We start from the raw sequence: 20,548 nt of genomic DNA, 5'->3' as shown, positions 1-20,548 counted from the left end.
GTAGACAGACAGAGAAAAAAATAAAATAAAAATGAAAGAACTCTCATCATTTTCAGTTCATCACCTTTCTTCCATACTGCCCTCCAGATCACAGAGAATATTCACCTAATCAGATTTATGATTTATGCCATTTAAATTCAGTCGACTTTCTCGAACGCTGAGAGACGGTGGGTGGAGAAAGAGACAGACGGAGAAAGAGAGAGGCAATTTATAATCCACAGAAGAAAGACACCTAGTGTGGGTGACCTCTATTTGCATGAATAAAGACTGGCGCTTTATATGTCCCACTATTGTGCCATTTCTAATAACCATCAATTATTAACAGACAGTGTTTCAAACTCAAAAATGACAGGGCACCTTCTCCTGATGTGTCCTATTATATTCAAAATGTTGAGATTTCTGCATCAGGAATGGTCGTTCAGAGGCAGAACAGTCAAAGATTTATGTCACAATGCTTAATCCTATCATAGTTCATGATTGTGTAAATCTTGTTTTGTATGGACTGGATTGAAGGACAGTGTCAGACAAGCTCAAATGAGATTTTCTCATTTCCTCAATTATTATGATCCCACAATTCAGCCATTACTAGGCCTGATTGGATTCCACTTTGGCTAAATTAAAATATATTTGCGATTTGGGTGAAATGATACTATCAGCAAATTACGTGTAGGACAGGTTGCAAGAACAACAGGGGGCGCTCCATTTCAACAACAGTGCTTCAACCTCAGTGAAGTCAGTTATTACATGTCCATAACGGTTTTGTCTGCAAGACAATCAACTAAATGTGTTTATTAATCGGTAAAGCTCTCACACTGATGTATTTGTTTTAATTACCTGGTTATTTGATGAACAGAACAAAATTATGTTTTATTAACAGATAAATTAATCATGTTTAACTAACTGAAAGAACGAGTCATCAAAGCACCGCTCACTTGCACTCATTTCAGCTCTCTTTAATATTTCTGGTCAAGTTTTCAGGGTCAAGTTCTAAGAATAAAAGACACCAGATGTCCCTCCAGACGAGCTTTATATCAGAAGTAATCTCGCTGGGCATGCGTGTTTCAGTGTGCTTAGAAAGCAGATTTTCTATTCAGTTGGTTGCTCAGTTACAGAAAATATTAGAAATGAGAAACAGCACAGATGAAAAGTAAGCAGGGATTTATTTTCTTTGAGTGACAATGAGGTGGAAGTGTTAGCAGCGCTTTGAACTGATAAGAACCAATCAGGAAGCAAATGCATGTGACAGCGCCAGATTCCAAATTTCTCTATTTCTACCTGTCCTGATCATAGACTGCATAAAAGATGGACGACACGACAGCTCACCTAAAGTGACGCCAAAGTGTCTCGATCACTACTTGGTCAGCTGGTTGTAGTGTGGTCTTTAAATCCTGCCTCCTCCATGTTAGTGGATGGAACTAAAAAGTCACATAACGTTTTCTCAAATATGATTTCTATGGTTTAAGTTTTTTTTCATCACACTGATGTTTATTCAAGTTTGGTTATTATCAGTTATTTGATGCCATAAAAACAGGGTGAAATTTTATTGACAGCTGAGACTGTTGATTGGTCGGGCACACCCCCCTCCCCTTATCCCTAAACTGCGCAGACTCTGGCATAAGATGGCAGCTTTGTCGTCCATGTTTATATGCAGTCAATGGTCCCAACTAAAATCCAGCCCCAGAGATTTTGATCCAAAATAGGCCAGGTGGATTTCCAATTTCTCCATTTAAGGTGCTGAAAAACTCCAGAGTAGTGTGGACAGTGTAAATGTAGCAACATTGATGAAACAAAATTGAGTGTGGAGGTAGCTTTGGCATATAAAGGTAAGCACTGACCCCTGATATAGTAAGAGTAGACTAGGTGGGATGCCTTAAATGCCAAAGCATATGTTTTCACATTCATAGGTGGCACAGCCAAGTGTAAGAGACAAAAAAGTATCAAGTTTAAATGAAATGAAGCCACGAGAGGAAACTGAACATAGATTCTAGCAGAATATGATTGCCAGGCCTCAATCAAGAAAAATAGTGCAGGGCAAAGCCAGCTGTGCACAACAGTCAGACAAGACGCTTGTGGCCAGTGCCAAGGAGATGTAACCCCTTCAAACAAAACACCAGTGCGAATGAGAAAGGATTTTTTTGTAAGGCACTGTGCACTTAGCAATTCTGAGCTGATACTGCAGGACACACAAGCGAGGGTTGAAGTCTCTGCAGATGGTGTACAACATCAATCCACTCCAGATTTTCTGCCCTGCCCTGTTTGCAGACGTCTCACAGGGTTTGCACGTACATGAGTTTGCTTCCCTTCTGTCGTACAGATCACAAGCCCATTCCTTCAGTGCTTTTCCACTGACCCCAAAACACGAATCCATTCCACATCACTTCAACCAGACTCTTATACCGCCAATTAGCGATCAGAAACTGAAGAACATGGTTTACTCACCTTCCCATTCGCAAGGTGGATCGCATATTAAAAGTTAAATTGCAACATATGGCAGATGGCCACATTTAAAACCTTCATCATTCACTGTAATCGTGAAGCTGCCTTCAATATTTACACGTATTCATAGGTTAAGGCCACTGTGTTTTCTGCTATAAATACACAAGCCGGAATAGCATCTAACTGGATGACAGCCATTGTGTATCTCTGCAGCAAGTCAGTGAGAACATGCCAGAAAAACACTCCCCCTGTAAAATAGTGTTTATAGAGCACTAAAGCTATAAAAAAAACATCTTTTATTTCCAGAGAAGGAAAACGGATATGATCAAAATAGAAGTGGGTTTTCATTCTACCTTCTGTCCATCTGCGTCATTTTATCTTAACGATAAAAAAGCACACAGGCTGATGCAGAAATACCTGAACTGTCATTTGCGGATCAGCTATATCAGTTATGTAATGGAATGGACAAGCGGTTAAAAGGACATATCCATATAACCATCCATTTACCGTTGACTCATAAGTGTATGTAACAACGAGATGATGGTTTGACCCCTGCAGGTTTAATTGTGGGGTTGAGGTCACAAAGTAACCTCTGACCCCATTTCCCTTATATCAAATTGCCTTGATAGACTGTCAATCTTTGAGGCCTTTGCAAACCAAGTCTGTATTTTCCGTCCAAAATTTTTGCACATTTAAAGATATGACCTCACATTTTGTCAGTCACGTCAACATATGGAATGTTTTTGGAACATGTAGTTTATCAAACTGGACCACTGAAGCGATCGGGATAATTACTGATAAAATAGGCCCCCTTTTTCTTTTTTCAAGAAATGAGAGGACGGCAAAATTCTCCTCACTGCTCAAGTCCACTTGATCTCCTGCTGAAAATCTTCTGAACAAACCGAATAATAAATCGCATCAGACTCGGAGTGTAATGTTTCTGTGCATCAAGATTTCTTTTCGATGACGGATAAAAAAATGCATCCAAAAACTACAGACTCTGTGTGCGAAGACCTTAAGTCCTTGTGTTTAGAAATGAAGACACAAGAAAATATATGTAGTTCAATCATTTAAGAGATTTTTTTGTAGATAATATTCACAGATTTTAAGCCTCTTCATAGAAACCTACATTTGCCACAGCACTGCTACAGAATAGTATAGAATCATAGTTTATTTTCAGATCCGCGCAGCACGACAGAAGTCTGTTTTTTTCAGTTCTAAATTGGATTAGTGAAATGTTCTCCTACTGAGTGTGGAGAGAGGAGCAGGTGTGTGGAGAATTCTCCTTGCTAACAGGAATCTTCTGGGCAACGAAGATCCCGCTGAGAGTCGTAGCTGCCTTTATTGTTGACCACTGCGCCCAGATGACAAGACTCAACACAGGTTCACACACACAGGGCACAGATTCACACACAAAAAACGCATGCAGGGACATATGGGATGTGCACGCGGAGAGAAAGGCAAACACAGACACGGAGATGCTTGCGAGCGTGTACGACAACTTAATATCAAGCTGGTGTGTACACACACACACGGCAAGGATCACTCAAAATGAAAACGGGTGTGAAATGAGTCCAAGATGTGTTGCACTGTGGGAAGGCTTTCAACAACCGGCGAGCGGTCACAGCCCCTCACTTTGAGCTGGTCAATGCAGCACACGAGGTTGAAAACAATTAGCTGCGTCACTCAGAGATGAATCTCAGTAGATCTCTGAGGTCGATGGGATGCTTGACCTTAAGTCCTACAGGTGGAGCTGTTTCTAGATTCATTATCTACCATGACCAAATCTTTGAGCTTGGGATGCCGTGACACTCTCTGCGCATCTGGAGATGGTTCAATGAGAAATTATCCAGTCAGGTGCTAGTGAACTATTGCAGAAGAAGTGAGTGCAATGAGATGTCTAGACGTTCACAGGGCAGAAAGAAAATTTAGAAAACATGATGGAAATGTGGCATTTCTGGTTACTTACAGAAGAATATAAGCTCCTTGCCCCACTTATCTGTAAGTCATTGTCTCTTCAGTGGAGAAGAGTTCAGATTAAGTCCCACGCCTCATATAAATCATTTGTTCGGTCTTTCAAATTTTTTTTTTTACTACACATCATTTTTTTGATTAAATTATATTCTGTGTGGGAACTGGAAAACCAAAGCACAGAGCTAAAAACAGACAAAAGCTGCAAATAAAATTAAAAACATTCCTAAAAGAAGGTTTAATCGGTTCCTACATATTTTCAGTTTTGCAAGTGGTCACAAAACACAAAACAGGTCCTTAGGTTTAAAGTGCAATGCCATGCGATGATTGATACATTATTTTTCTCATGCATTATTTGGTTTAAGGTACTAACAAGCAAATGATTCTGTAATAGCGATAAATTTGAGAGTTTAAAAGCTGCATAGTAAGATGTTATCTTTGGTAACACTGTGCATGATGTCTGTATGAATGTCATGTAATTGCTGTATTGCTCCACGTTGGCTAATCAGTGTAATCTGAAAAATGCCACAATGAAACAATGATAGTCCTCACCCCCTCACCCCCTCCACCCCTCCACCCCTCACCCCCTCCAGGCAACGTTTTATTAAAAATCCAGTCTGCGGCATCCGAGAAATTGCGTGTGACATTTGAATGGACAGCCCGGGCTCGATCCACACTCTCCCCCCTGGTTTCATTGAGGGGGACATTCATAAAGTTGCTATAATCTCATTCCATGTCTTGGCTTATTGCATGATTGCTAGGATCAATAACTGCTAGATGTCCTTGAGGAATGTTTTTAGCATTTACCTTCAGAAGTCTCTTGAAAAAATCATCCACAAACATAATGTAAATGTATATAATGTAAGTTAATTTATGCCAAGCTAAACTAACTGGCTGCAATTTATGATAAAGTTGTATACTTGTATACTTGTATTATAAACTGTACATAAAGATGGACGACACATGTCCACTTGCTCCCTCTATCTAGAAATGAAGCTTAAATATCTCGGATACCCCATCTTTCACATCGAGAGTGAGAGACACATGCTCGACCAATCATAAGTCAATGTCAGCTGTCAATCATGATGTTTCACATCATTTTTATTGCATAAATGATTAAAACCAAAATTACCAGAAAACTAAGCACTACAACATACATCAGTGTGATACCTTAAATGATAAAAACATCTTTGAGAAAGTTTTTTGACACATACTTTGACTTTACAGAATAGCCCATGTCCCATCCACTTACATGGAGGAGGCAGGCATTTATGATCTACAATGCAGCCAGCCATTAGGTGGTGGTCAAGATGCTTTGGCTCCACTTTTGGGTGCAGTCATGTTGTCCATATTTAAAGTCTATGAGTTGTATATAACACACTTTCCAGTTCATTATGTACACATACTATTACACAGAGGTGTCCCTCTTACTTACCCAGTCCTCATTGAAAGGCCTGTCAGTATAATTCAATACAATACATCATAACCTTCACTGGGGTAGGAAACATCCCACCACTGTAACTTGTGTGAGTCTGAATTAGTCTTAGCTGTGTGTACCTAATAAACTTTTTATAAAACTGTAGTGGAAAGCTTATGCTTTGTGTTCACATTTTGAGGTGAAGCCAAGTTCTTAAGTTGATAACCCAATTCTATTTCACTGCTGCTGAGGCTACTCAAAATTGGAATTAAACAGCTTTGTCCTTTTCCTTCCCCTCTCAAACAATTCATCTCTGAAACTGACGTTTGTCCTAAAAATGTAAAATCTGATGAGAATTGATTTCTATCTACGACCCAGTGCCAAAGCTTCACTATTTCACCCTTCGTCACAGTGAAAGGAACATGAATTCTGAATTTAAGTAGACATAGTGGAGTAAGAGTGTATTAAAATAACATGAGACAGAGGGTGAAATATACTTGAAATAATAAACAATCTTGTGTAGGCTAAATTTCTACCAAGGACGGAGCAAATAATGAATATGCTCATCTGCATGCAGTGCATGCATAATAACAATGTGATCTTTTCCTTTATCCCCCTTAGGGAAAACAGTTAATGATCCATGCTAACTCACAAACCACAGATTGTACTCCTGCCAGCATTGATTCTGCACTGATCTTCATTTTCAAAGAGGATGTGGGAAGTGACAGAACAAATGACTACGGTAGTTTACATAATCTTAAAAATATCTTCTTTGCTGGATAAGAATTAGCTCATTTACACTTTAACTTGTGCACAAATTATTGTATGTTTATTAACTCAGTCACTCAAGTTGCATTGGCCAAAAGTAAATTGGACCAATATTGCAAAAATTTACTGAAGATGTAAACTATAATTTTAAGAGCTGAGTTGATAGCACTTGCACTAAAATATCCCCCCTATTGCTTCAAGTACTGTGAATGCATGAGTCCATTAAACCTCAGACTGTCTGACAGCGGAGGGCAGGTGGATTTTGCACTTCACAGTGTGCGTGTGTGCGTGTGTGCTTGCCTCCAGTGATGGTCTTGGGTTTGCAGAAAAAGAAAGACGGGGTTGGAGGTTAAACTGAGGTTGGTTCAGTTCATCAGATTCCTGAAATGATGTGTGGCAGCAGCAGGCACAGACAGGTAGAGCCTGGAGGGCTGGATATACAGAACTGCAGCATCAACGACACCGACTAATAGCTGCTATCCACACTTTGTGAAACAGTAAACAAAAAAATGAGACATTTCTAACAGTTGTCGACACCATTTATGTTGCACCAGCTACTTTTTTCCATTTGAAAGAAGCAAAAATAACACACCATTTAGCCATATTCCTTGTGTTCTCTCAGGTTTTCAAAGAAAAGGTACAAGGCAGAATGCAATGTTAACGATTTGAGTATGTCAGCAGAAACACTTCACACAGCCGGTGATGAAAGTCTCCAAATGTGAACTTTAATAGTATTTTATATTCTTGTGTGTTATTTTGGCAATTTCAGCCCAGAAAGCAGTAAAATATGGTGTTTGGTTTGCAATCGACAATCATAACTTGAAGAAGAGTATGCAGAGTGAAAAGGAAAAAATGCACAGTACTATTTATTTTGAATACTGGCAGCATCTATTAGTCTACCACACTAAGACTGAAGGGGTGATCTCCTGCGTTTTCCTATATAACCTCACTGAAAGCTGACATTTGTGGCTTTCAGTGAAATACCAACTACTGAATGTATTTATGTTATATGCATATTTTATTCCATCTATGTTGTAGACTTCACTCTATGTATTATACATTTATATAATATATAATACGCTTTTTTTCTCCTAATTATTTTATGTATGTTTTAATTATTTTAAAGTTGGAAGGTTGGTTGGTTGGTTGGTTGGTGTATACAGACATTCACGTTCCCTCTTCGTGATCCCCAACTCTTCCACTTTTTGTATATGTTTTCTTACCACTACAACAGAAAGCTCCAATTTTATGTCACTCCCTCTGTTGCGAGTCTGAGTATGATAGCATTCTTGGGAACACAGCTCAAGCAATGACAGCATTATTGTGTTGAGAGGGTTAGTGTTGTCAGTGACTGCCACAAATGTAAAAATAAAGAAAATTCAGAAAAGAAACTTTCTGCCTTCATACATAGAGTCAGAGGGAGACCTAGTGATAGCCTCTGTTGTACTATGGGAGGTGGTAGGCCTTCTATCAAAAAATTATTATTGTACTTTTCAATGAAGAACTGAATACATGAACACATGAACTGTATTGTTAGATAGGATTTTGTTTCACAATAATGACAAAATAGACTATGGAGAGTCAGACTCAGTAAGTTTGTTTTATAAGGACAAAATACTTCTGAGAAAAAACAATCTTTTTATCATAATGGTGTATCTATGAAAAACACTGTAGCCCATTTACAATAAGATCAATGAAGCGTTCAGATGATTCAGTAAACGTTTGTGAAATGAATAGATGAACAAGTCTTGTATTGGATTAAGATTTTTCTTCATTTGAATGTTTTGTTTACTTTCGAGTAGAATTGGAGCAATAAGGCGCTCTGCATACAATGCATTTCAGTTTCCAAATGGAGCTCGATATTATTGATTGCTTTCTGAATAAAATGAATGGCTCTATGAACCTGTGTTGCCGTTCACTTTATGTTGAAAGCAGAAGTGGAATTGGGAATGGGGTACAAGAGGACGCTCAGGCCTTGGGTGTCCAACTTGAAGGCCAACTTCTACAGTACCTCAGATGGCTGCAATATGTGTGTGTGGTGTGTGTGTGTGTGTGTGTGTGTGTGTGTGTGTGTGTGTGTGTGTGTGTGTGTGTGTGTGTGTGTGTACTACCATATTCTGCATAGTAGCAATCGTAGATCGTAGAATAGTAGATTCTGTATTGAGGTCCACTGATACACATTCACATTAACAATATGCTTCAATCATTTAATGTTTGCCATTTGAATTATTAATTATTATTTATTGAATAGCCTCATGCATCGTTTTTTTAATACAGTTTCTTATCACTTATAAGCTGAATTATGGTATATATGATCTGTAGTTATCTCTAAAGCTATAAGTTAGGCCACTGTCAATAGTGTGCCCAGTCACCACTCAGCCAATACAGGAAACTTAGAACCCACAGTCAGATTGTTACTTTGAAAACATGTAAGTTAAAGTTGAAAGCAGTTCATAGTGTAGTGCTAAAAGACAATCAGTATCTTAGTTCTAGATATGTGTTTGTTTGCTCATTCACAGCATTGGTAAGGCTCTAACTGACTTATTCAGTTAGTTCAGGAGCTTTAGGTGTGTAAACAAAAAAATACATTTTTGAACAGTCCTCCCCTCACAGCTGGGGGTGCCGTCTTCAAAGCAGCGTCAGCATCTGGGCAGCACTCGCCAAGGCAAAAACAGCACTGACATCAAAACACAGCAAATAAAAAGGCCTGAAATTCTCTGTGAGAGGAGGGCGAGCGCTGACAGGCCACAGCATCAGGTGAGGCTGTAGCCACGCCACGTACCTCTGGTAAATACAGATCCACTGTCTCTTTCTGATCCAACTCTCTCTGCCAAGAAGCTTGTTTTTTCTTTACTTTAATACTCTCCTCTCCTCGATACACACCTCCTCTACACAATCTGCCTCTTTTCTCACGTACGTTCCCTCCTACACGTATCCCTCCTGTTTTTTCCTTTTTAAAAATCAATCTCCCTCCTCTCTTCCGTCTGTTTCTCTCTACCCCCTGCTCGCTGCAGTGTTTTGCCACGGCTCTTACCTTTTCCCCCTGTAGGGCTGTGTGTCTGCTGTAATGAATTGTACTTAATTGCCAACTGGGACCTGCAGCCTTAAATATAACTCTCAGGACACTTAACCTGGGTCACCATGAATGATAAACACACCTTCATAAATTGGCTTGGGCTTGGAGCAGAGAAGAAAACCATTTTTCTCTTCAAGGCCCCACCACAGCACAGAAATTACAAGATCTAGTTACCTTGAGGGCAGCAACAAGACTTATAGATATAGAGATACAATATAATACTGTACCATAACACCAGGGTTAAGTTGCTATATCCTGCAGATTAAAAAAACAATATATTTTTTTCCCATTTTCAGCCTTTTCTGCACCGTTACACAGCAGCTTGTTTTTCACTACTTTGGTCTAAAATCAAAAACCAATTTTTTCAATAATTACCATGACGTCTGAGTGGTAAATTTACTTCCGTAATCATGTTAGTCTGCATGAGAGCTACATTTGAAAAACTTTATGACCATAGCAACCGTGACTAGCAGAAGGAGCAGGGCTCAGAGTGGCAATTATGAGCAGTCATGGATTAAAGTTCCCACAGTCCAAAGTTGGTTCAGTCGCCATTGTGAAAAGAAAGTCTGCACTACATTATGTGCTTCTTTTCTGCATATCAGACGACCGACCTACCACCAACCCTTCACCTGACATCCCCCATCCAGCTGTGGGGATGTTTGCCTTGTGTCTAAGGCCAGCAGATTGACTGTACTGGTTATGACACTCATGTATAATAGAAAAGTGCACTGGGGCCAGAGGAACTGAGTAGTGTGGAGAAGCTGCACAGGGATCAGTTTGAGTGCCTGGCCAGCAGGACAACCTCCCACTCCACTTCCACCTTCTTGCTCTTTCCCTCCCACCCACTCTCTCCCGCCATCTCAATCTGACACATGCTGCAAATGCAAAGCCTGATCAAAGTTTGTGTAGCCCTTATGAATAAAAGAGTGTGACCCATCTGTGCTGCAGCAGAAAGAGGGAGGTTCTACATAGTGTCTCCAAGAAAAAGTACACGTGGTGGTGGTGGCCGTGAGAGGACCATGGTCCAATTCTGTTGGCAAGCAATTGGCTGTTGTTGAGAATACATGAAAGAAACTGTATTGACTTAATGAAGTGATAATGACATTTTTAAAAACAAGAAAGAGCCACGAAGAAGGGACATTTTGCAAATGAGCTTAACAGGTTGAGTTGTGACATTTTAGGCTCATTCATGTTGCCTGTCTACGTAATAAGAGGCACGTCGTTTTAAAACAATGTGATGGCGTCTCTTCGTCGGTGCAAAGTATCATCCTGCTTGTGTCTGCTTTCAGCACATCTCACTTTTTTGCAGCTCTCTTTGTATTTTTTCCAAACATCCAAAACTGCTTTATTGTAATAACATAAATGGGTTTTACAGACAAATCCTAAATCCTCCAACCTGGATGAAGGCGGGGCAACTAATGACTGGTCCACTTCTCATTTGCTAAGCACCACACCAATAGGTCAAAAACAGGATGGCTTTTGACGGCAATAAATCTCACCCCAGGCAAATCTCCTGAAAAAAACTGCAACATGAGTGAGCTTGACCAGCCTCAGCTGCATCCGACTTGGCATAGAATCCTCATAGTTGGCAAGAGCATGCCTTAGCATCAAAGATGTATTATCATTATATACCAACTGCTGAGGACACAGCTGTTACATGACCAGAGAAAGTTGTGTGAAGGAATAACTACTGAGAATAATTAACGGATTATTAATGGAAAGAGACTTAAAGTTAAAGAACAAGGCTAGAGATGTTCTATATTTCTCTTGCTTTCTACAAATCCCATATAAAACACCAAAACCAACAATAGATGTATCAAACTTGTGCTCAACAACACTAGTGCTGTCTGTGCGAGGCAAAGTCGGACATATCTTATTCCACTGTGCTATAGAGCTTCATTGTTGTCCAAAAGAGTATTAAAACACATCAGTGAGATACTCTGTTGCACCAGGTGACATGTTCTTTCATTACATTGATGCTGTAGTGTAGGGCTGTCTCTTTTTCCAAAAGTCAAGTTCGAACAAATTTGTCATGACAAGCAATTCCCTCAAACGTATTCACCCAAATCCAAATACACCCACTTCAAATACACCCCCCCAACACTTGACGTGGCTCCGATTGTCTGTGGCCTCTACTCTACTGCCTCACTTGAGTGAAAAGCTAACAGGAGAGCCAGCAGATTTGTTGTTAATGAAAAGAAAGCCAGCTGCTGCTTTATCTTTTTCCTTTCTACGCCTAGAACCCAAAACCAGAATTATTCTCAGATGCTTTGGTGTCAAGACTGTCTATATAGGATGGCTTGGCTTGCTAGCGCTCTCCTTTGTTCTAGGAAAAAAAAAAAAAAGTACTTTCATAGGTACGTCAAGAGGGCATGCAATAGATGAAGCTGTAGTGAATGCCCTCTGATGGAGTAGCAAACTACTTCAGGTCTGATGTGCTTCTAAATTGTATATTTTGAATCCTAAGAAGTAACTTCACCTTCAGTATAAACGTTTCACTCCTTTTTTGAATTTGTTTATCAAGAGCAAGTGTAAAAAAGTACTAATAAATATTGTCAGTAATAAACACACAGTATGTGAACAGAAAAATGTACGAATGCAGAGTCTGAAGTTTCATGGTGACAGAGTGGATAATGTTGCATGTGGTTACCGGGTCAGTAATGGAGGCATAAACAACAACCAAGGTGGCGTTTGAGAAGTCCCTGGAAATGCAGCAAGAACATCGCCCATGGCTAATATTTTAATGTCTGGGCCGCAGAGAGGTTTTTCTTCCTGTCCGCCCAAATCATTGATGTTACTGATGACTTCGGAAGTATCCTCACAGTGAGACACATTATTCCCCACACTCACCGGAGTCCCTCCAACTTCTCCCTCGGGCCTCTGGCTCATCCATCTTATTGTCCAGTGATCTCATGATGACAGAGCGACGATACACTCTTCTCCATCGGTCTCTGTTGGCTGGACCCAGTTCCCTTCTCTTACAGCTTCGTTCCCACTCTGCACCTTCTTTGTCTGATCCCTACAGGGGTAGGAATCTACTGTTCTGTTCTGTTCTGGTCGATAAGACTGGCGTAAACAGTGTGATCATTGAGTTGGTAGCTGGTATAGGAAATTAAGGAGCTTTTTACAAAGGAAAATGAAACCCTGGATCATCAGAAAGAACCAGTGAGCTTGGGCCTTGAGTTTTAAGTCACAGACAAACACAATTGTTCACTTTAAAATGTTGTTTTTTTTAAAGCAATATGCAATTTATTTAGTGACATAAAAAGATATATAATAACTTAATAATGTATAGTTTTACCACATTTTGCACTGGCTCTATTTAGATATACGCATAGCTGATGCTATTTAGCTATATCGTTGCAACAACCTGCAAAGACTGCAAAGGGTTCACTGCGTCACACTGTAGTTCAGGTTATCTCACCATGTCCACTGATGACATGCAGCCATGAAATCCATTAAATGTCACGAGTTAGAAGATTTTCACACGTCAAAATCAAGCTCGGTCGCAGAGGATTAGATATCACTGAATTTTGAATTGAGCTTCAGAGCTCTGCTATGAGACGTCAGCATGGACACGTTATGTCTTATTTAGCTGGAGATGGGGGGGGGGGGGTTTCATTTCATTTCAGTCAGACAGTGAGGCAATTATTTATTATTGGCTGTCTTACAGGATGAATGATATGCCATTACATATTTATTGTGATCAAACTTTTTATAACCTCAGAGCACAAACTCGGGTGACATTTTGACAATTCTCTCAAAATCACGTCAGGTTGGTGTTAGAACATAAACAAATCCACTCCCAGAACAATTAAGTCCATTTGGCCCATTTTATTTCCAAGGTGTGTCAGTGCCATCCTCTGATACGGCACGGCTCACATCACGCTGCAAACTTCATAATCACAGCCTCCAAATGTAACATACTTACATCTGTACAAACAAAACCATTTGTTCTTGTTTCAGTGTTCTGCCAAATGGTGCTTCCCCACATAAACACCATTACCGCAGCTTTATTCTCTTCATCTCACCCTGAGGAAACAAGCCGAGGCAAAGAAATACTCTCTGATGCGATATGCCCGGCACAGATGCGTTTACAGTGTGTTATTAATCACAGGAAGATCATTTGCTCCTCCGAGCCGCCCAGGAGCTTAATTTCATTTGTTCCCATCGATTTAACGGCCATTTCAGAAACGGGTGGTGCGGGGGAGCATGGGCTCGATACAAGCTATTGATCAGTAACTAAATGACCTTGTGTACGCGGTGACCGTGGAAACCAAGCAAGAGATGCAGAAGAAAATTACATCATTCAAAAGGTCTTGGTGGGGATAACCATGGCAATGTTGAGCTGAAGCAGGTTACTTATGGTCAAAAGGTCTGTTGCTTTATACAGTTCACAAGTGCACATGGGCCATGAACTGTAACTAATACAATAGCACATGCATAAATGAGTGACACGCCACATGTACACCTGCCCACACGGTTATCAACCCTCTTATGATCTCCGCACCCTCTCCACCCCCCGGGTAGTACTGTCATGACAACATATTCTGCAGCAGCAAGTTATTTTCCGTGCTCGCACGCCTCAATTATGAACACCTAGTGAACTTCGGCCCTCTCACACATGAACTACTATTCCCAGGTATGCTGCCACATCACGGCCAACTAGAGTCTTGGGGGGGGGCTGCGCTCTCTTGGTGCGTAAACAAACACTGTTTACATGAATTACATGCTATAGGAGATGATTAACTACCCAGCTGAATCCAGCCTCTGACTTGGCAGCGGTCCCACAACACAATTTATGAGGTTTTGTGCATTTGTGTGTGTGTGTGCGCATGTGTGTGTGTAGCTGGGGGAGTAGGCGTGGGGGTTAATAGAATAATGAAACTGCAATGCTGTGAAGCCACCAAGTAGGAATTAGTGGCACTAAATGAACTGCTCTTTTGTTTGAGGCCCTTTGATTAGTTGGGTGGCAGGGTGTGATTTCATTCACATTTCTAATCCTAATCTTGTTATTGTACAACCCCACACAGTCAGACACACACACACACACACACTACAAATACACTTGCACGCTCACACACACACTACCACACTCACAGGTAGGGGTAGTTTGTGTGTCTTAAGTAGATGAATGATGGATATATCTCGTTGCCTGGCTCACCTTATCAGCAGAGGGGCCAGTATTGGTTTCATCAGGAGCTTGATGAAGCTGGAGATACAGGTAAAGCCAGGCAGCTTTTGAGGAAGGGTACACGCGCACAAAACAAGATTGGCTTGTCTTCACAGCAAAATAAATGGTGTTGCTGGAGCCGAGATAGTCAAAGAAGAAAAAGGGGGAGACTGCTTTTTTTTAAGGTGCAGCCCAGTTGATAAGCGCTCCGCTGTGATTACAAAAGGAAAACGTGGCACTTAATGCAGTTCTAACCATGAAAAACCATCAAGAACTTTTTGAAGTTGTGTGCTCGGTAATTGAAAACATGCAGAAAGTGTTTCCAACACTGAAATGATCTGTTGATTCTTCTTTCATGACCAGTGGAAAATAAATCAGTCCGTTATTTATAGTAGATCCAACATCTCAACAGGCTGCTACTCTGTCTTATATACTACTGCTACTACTACTAGTGTTGCATGGACATATACATTAAATAACCTTATGTTTTTGGACTATTGGTCACACAAAACCTTTAAAAAATAATGGAAATAATATTAGTTGCAGCTGTATGAGTGAAAAAAGAAAGATGCTATAGATTGTATTTTGTATATTGAGTACATTTAGTTAAGATATAAGCAGAACCCCCCCCCCCCCCCTCCCTGTTTTCAGACTTAGACATGGACGTAACGTATTTATAACATGTTTTTGTTCACAGCACATCGACACTAGCGGCAGGGCCTTATCTCCAAAAGCGCTCTTGACTTCTTTGTCTGTGTCTTCTACGTTTATGGCTCAGCTTTTTCATCATGAGATATTTGTATTCTTTTGTTTTTGTCAGTTTGTCTGTCGTGTGTTGTCATCACAAAGACTTTTCTCCTGTGTGTCTACTCGTCTGTCGCTCTTCATACAATAACTAACAATCAGATTAATTTGTTTGTTGATCAGTGGTGTCGGATCAACAATCCAGATCGTTGGTTTCACTTTAAACCAGATGACCTGGCTGCTTGCGTCACGTCTTGTCTCGTTTTCAGTGTGTTTATGTGTGCCTCCTAAATTCTAAAGCGACACACACAAACACACAAAACAAAAGCCTAGAGGACACAGTGGACAGAATAGGAGAATAAAAGGGTGAGACAAAGAAAGTGTCAGAGACAGGAAGGAATGAGTGAGTGAATGAAACACAAAGACTTTTGCTCTTCAGCTGACACGACATCTTCTCCTCTTGTCACCAGGATAGAGAGAAGCCTGGACGGGGGAATTTTGGTAGAGCGGAGAAACGCCGGATCCAGGCCCATAGTGCCCATCACTGTCACTCATGTCTGGCACAGCAACGCATTCTGGTGACATGAAGAGATCCCCAGAGTCTGAGAAGAGACCAGAGATCCTTTCTCCCCCTCCCTTCCTCCCAGACTGCTTCCAGTCCCCTCGTCTGATCTCCCAGGTTTGTCTGTTTTATCTTTCTTCCAGTTCCAGTCTCCTACATTCAGCCTCTTTTTCTGAGAACATAGATACCTCAGCATTTATCATAAATGGTACATAAAGATGAAAAACGCATATCCACTTCTCCCCGTTCTGAAATGAAGCTAAAAATACCCTGCACACAGTTGGCCAACATGTACTTTGATATTTTTTGGTTTTGTCCCATCCACTAACATGGAGGCTGCAGCCAGCCACCAGGGGGCAATCAAGATGATTTTGCTTCACTTTTGATGAACTGTCATATCGTCCATCTTTATGTTCAGTTTATGGAATTTGCAAAAACAACATTTACAACATGGTAAAAACAACATGATAAAATACATTTCACAATCGTTGCGTTTAAGGGATTTATCAGCAGAAGTGAATTTGTAGTGAGATGTTGCATTCAAACGCCCCCTGTTGCTGATGGTCTGGAATATTGCTTATTTATTTCCCATTTAAAGAGACAAGTTTGAGTCTGAGAACTAACTTGTAAAAGGCATTTCCACAAGAAGTTTTGTAATTTTCCTCCATTTAAAAGCAATCGCAGTCTTACTAAGATGATGAGATTGTCCTGTGATCAAGGTGAACTGGGTTGACTGAACCCTTCTTAAAAACAGATTCAGCTTAAGTTTAAATAATCACAATAATTATCCATTTTGCGTTCTGTGTTACTGGCATTGGCGTTCCCATTTTCCCACCTGTCTTTCTTCCTCCTTTGTGATTTCCTCTCTGCCGGCCTGATACTATCCTGCCTGTAAGCTCGTGCTACATCCTCCACGTTGGTGGTTGCAGCTTGATCCGTCAAACTGCAGGCACTGACATGTCGAGCACAACCTCACTGGCTTCTCTCGCTGTGCTCTCATCTTGCGCACGTGCATGTGAATGAATGCACTTGTAAGCATGCGGCGACGGCGGCGCTCCTACCTCCATGTGCACCTCCGGTAGAGCAGCTGTGACGTTCATTTGGGTCGACCAGTGGCTCTAGCCTTATTATAGAACCTCTAGATTGAAGGACCCAGACCTGACCCTCGAGAGCAGGAAAAGAGGGGGGGGTGTGGGTGTCGGGGGGAGTTCAGCCAGAGTAAGACCAGAGTGAGCAGCCACATTATCACATTTCCTGCCGCTATTTTCCAATTAGCTCGCTATCGATCAGCTCGCAAACCTCTTGATGCCCTGTTCCTTTCACTGACTGGGCTCGAAGCCACTTTCTTTTTAACGTCTGTCAAGATTTCACCCCACATCGAGGCAGACAAGCACGTTTGTCCCATGCTAGGACAGAATCTGGCTCTGATGTGGATTTCATCTGTTACCTTCTGTCTTTATGGTAAATGATGGCCAAGAGACCAATTCTTCTCATAAAGAATCAAACAGGGGAATGTCACATGCATGAGAGCAAATTAAATTTCCAAGAACACAATTTGAATCTGAAAGTAGGTTGTTTGGAGGTGGATGGCAAGAACTCAGCTCCAGGTTGATGTGATCATGAGTGAGTGTGACAACTGTTTAAAGACACTGCTTCTTGCATGTTGTTCCTGGCATTCACATGATAAACTTGCTTTTATTAATAGCCACACATTTGATTTCCATCTCCACTCAGGGAAGATAATTAATCATTGTATGCGAATAATGTTCTCGCAATCATATCCAATTTATCTATCAGCTCCAACATGCCTCTGTGTGTTATAGTGGGTCTGCACCCATCAGTGACAGGGCAAGAGAGAGAGGGAGGTTAAAGCTCCAGTGATGCAAAAGTAAAGTTGGGTTAGTGACGATACCCCCGTCACACTGTGAGGACAGCGCAGCGAAATGCTCTGATCTCTCTCGTTTTTCTCTTTGCTTTGTAAATGTCTCTCTTTCATTTGACATTTCCTATCTCCTCAACCCAAAAGACGGTGTGAAGATTCTCAGTCATCCAGGTCAAGGTCTCTCCACGCGTTGTTCACTTTTGTACACAGGCAACAGGAGTTGGTTCAGTTTCTTTAAGACGTTTCACATCTCAACCAAATGGTCTCTACACAAACTGGGTTTGTCAGAATTTTTTTATCCTGGAAACAGTTGATGAATAAAAACAGTGAGCCTGACTTGAAACAGTGAATCTGTGAGCCATAAAACCAAAACCACACGCTGATAGATGCTAAAATGCCTCATAGAGCTGAAGACGACTGCAAGTTTTGGGCGATAACTTCCTGTGTGCTTGTTTCTATTAACAACCCCTTTCACAATCCACAACTAACAATTATACATGCCAGTGCTCGACAGGGAGGGTATCAACTGCATGTGTGACTAAAACAGATTAGGTCCAACTCTAAAATGTTTTGTAACACGTTTGTGAACAGAAAGTGGCAGAATTACAAAGAAATAACAACAACGACGACATGATAAACTGAACTTTGGATTTTAGAGAAGTTACAGTACAAATAATCACATAACTATTAAAATAAAAACAGTTTGGATTACAACTAATACAAAGAATTAAATAACTTTATTATTCAAATAAATGTAATTTTGCTTTCCTGATTTTTTCCCAATTTGGAAGCACATGTTGCGATATAAAAATATTGAAAGCTTTGAAATATCTGCTTTTAACTAACAAATCAGTCTTAAGTTAAAGTTAACTGGCTTTAAATGACACTGTGGTGAGGGCTGGGTGTTGTCTGATCTATTGCAATACCAAAACTACTGTATTACCACTACTACAGAAACTGTGCACGCAGATTTGAAATTTGCACTTTGACATTATGTGAAATGAGTGAAACTTTTTTCAAGAAAGTGCTCTTTAAAAAATGTGTTAACGGATATTTGCATCTAAAAGTGGCCAAACAAGACAACAGCAAACACTCAGGTGCCTCCATTGTTTTCCCAATATACTGTATAAGGAATCAATAGTGTCTCCTCTATTATTGTGATGGACAGACAAACAAAGGCACGAATGGAGCCCAATCGATGGTTCTCCACAACACAAACTCATACACACTGTTCCATTATGGAGACAACGTTTATCTCACCGCATTAGCAGATTTTCTTCACTAGGTTCAGAGATTTGAAGAGCTAGCACTTAAATATACAAATGAATCAGATAGCATCTCGCTGTGTGACACATTGTACCTTTGCTTGCGGCTTTTATTTTGGAGGGGGTGCCAGTGTCACCTCGAGCAGCGTGAAGCTCATGAGCACGGGAAACAAAAGCTCCCGTCGGTGAAGATCTGGTTGCGTGTCCTGAACGAGCTGTGCCCTCTTATCTGAGCTCAGCAAAAGTTCCCATCGATCTGCCCGCTGATTGTGTGTCTGTCAGCCCACCTGTCCAGCCACCCACCCCCTCCTCCCCCCATCCATCCTAACTCTCCCCTCCTCTCCGCCTGAGGCCTCATTGATCAGCCGTGCCCCGGCTCCTGCCCGCTGATCAGTCAGCTTGATGTCTTTTGTGTCTGGGTGAAGTGAATAAACTATTGGGCCAATCGAACGAGAAGTGCGGGGCCAGGAGAGCCGGCGGTTCGGTCCATGAAAAGTGAGAGGGCAGAGGAGGACGGCGGGTTGGCAGAGGAACAGAGGAGGGTATAGAGATGAAACAAGAGGTTTAGGGAGGAGGATGGTGGCAGCGACCGGGTCCAGTTCTCAGGGAGACCAGAGAAACGGCACACAAAACGAGGGAAAATGAAGAAATGGTGCATTAAGAGATGAAGGGATGAAAGGCGGCACCTTGGCCCAAGTTCACAAAGCTCAGCAGGCCTTTCCCACCAAGGGAAGAGCAGAAGATCCATCTCCAATCTGCATGATGATGACAAGCTCCTCAGATAAACAATAGGATGGGCGTCCAATCCGGCTTGAGACTGTCAGCGTCCCTGTGCGTCGCCTCGGTTGTGGACATAGGGAATAATTGCGTTCATGTGGCTGCATAAATTAGCTGGCCGTTGTGGCAAATCCATAGGCAAGTGAATGAGGCCTGAGCATGCGGATCAGCCCCTCCTCCCCGAGGAGAGCATCCAAGTCTCAGATGGGCCAGATTGATGGGACGAGGCCGGGATAAACCATCATTTCCATTTCATCCCTGTCAATGAGTGTTTGATATTGGGGGATAAAATGGGTGAAGGGAATTTGTTATTGTAATAAGTGTGGCTTTTATGATCAAATTTTGTAGCAAGGTGACAGAAGATTGCACTGATGGATGCACAGATAGATGATGCGATTGTGGAATATTAATGGTGGAGGAAAAAATTGGAGGTTATCAAAATAAACCTGGAGTAGCACCGCAAGGGTATATTTATTT

General features: G+C 41.2%; 1 long non-coding RNA gene across 6 annotated transcripts in view; it reads left to right on the top strand.

Moving 5' to 3' along the window:
- The window catches only part of LOC109632762 (uncharacterized), a 158,506-nt gene that overhangs the window by 103,970 nt on the left and 33,988 nt on the right, over positions 1 to 20,548 (top strand). For all 6 annotated transcript variants that reach the window (XR_011240202.1, XR_011240201.1, XR_011240200.1 and 3 more), the window contains one exon: positions 16,056 to 16,264. This is a non-coding gene — a long non-coding RNA (uncharacterized lncRNA). The remainder of the gene's footprint in view (positions 1 to 16,055; positions 16,265 to 20,548) is intronic.

Source organism: Paralichthys olivaceus, chromosome 23 (assembly GCF_024713975.1).
Source record: "Paralichthys olivaceus isolate ysfri-2021 chromosome 23, ASM2471397v2, whole genome shotgun sequence".
Taxonomy (NCBI): domain Eukaryota; kingdom Metazoa; phylum Chordata; class Actinopteri; order Pleuronectiformes; family Paralichthyidae; genus Paralichthys; species Paralichthys olivaceus.
This window is presented reverse-complemented; position numbering and strand designations above follow the sequence as displayed.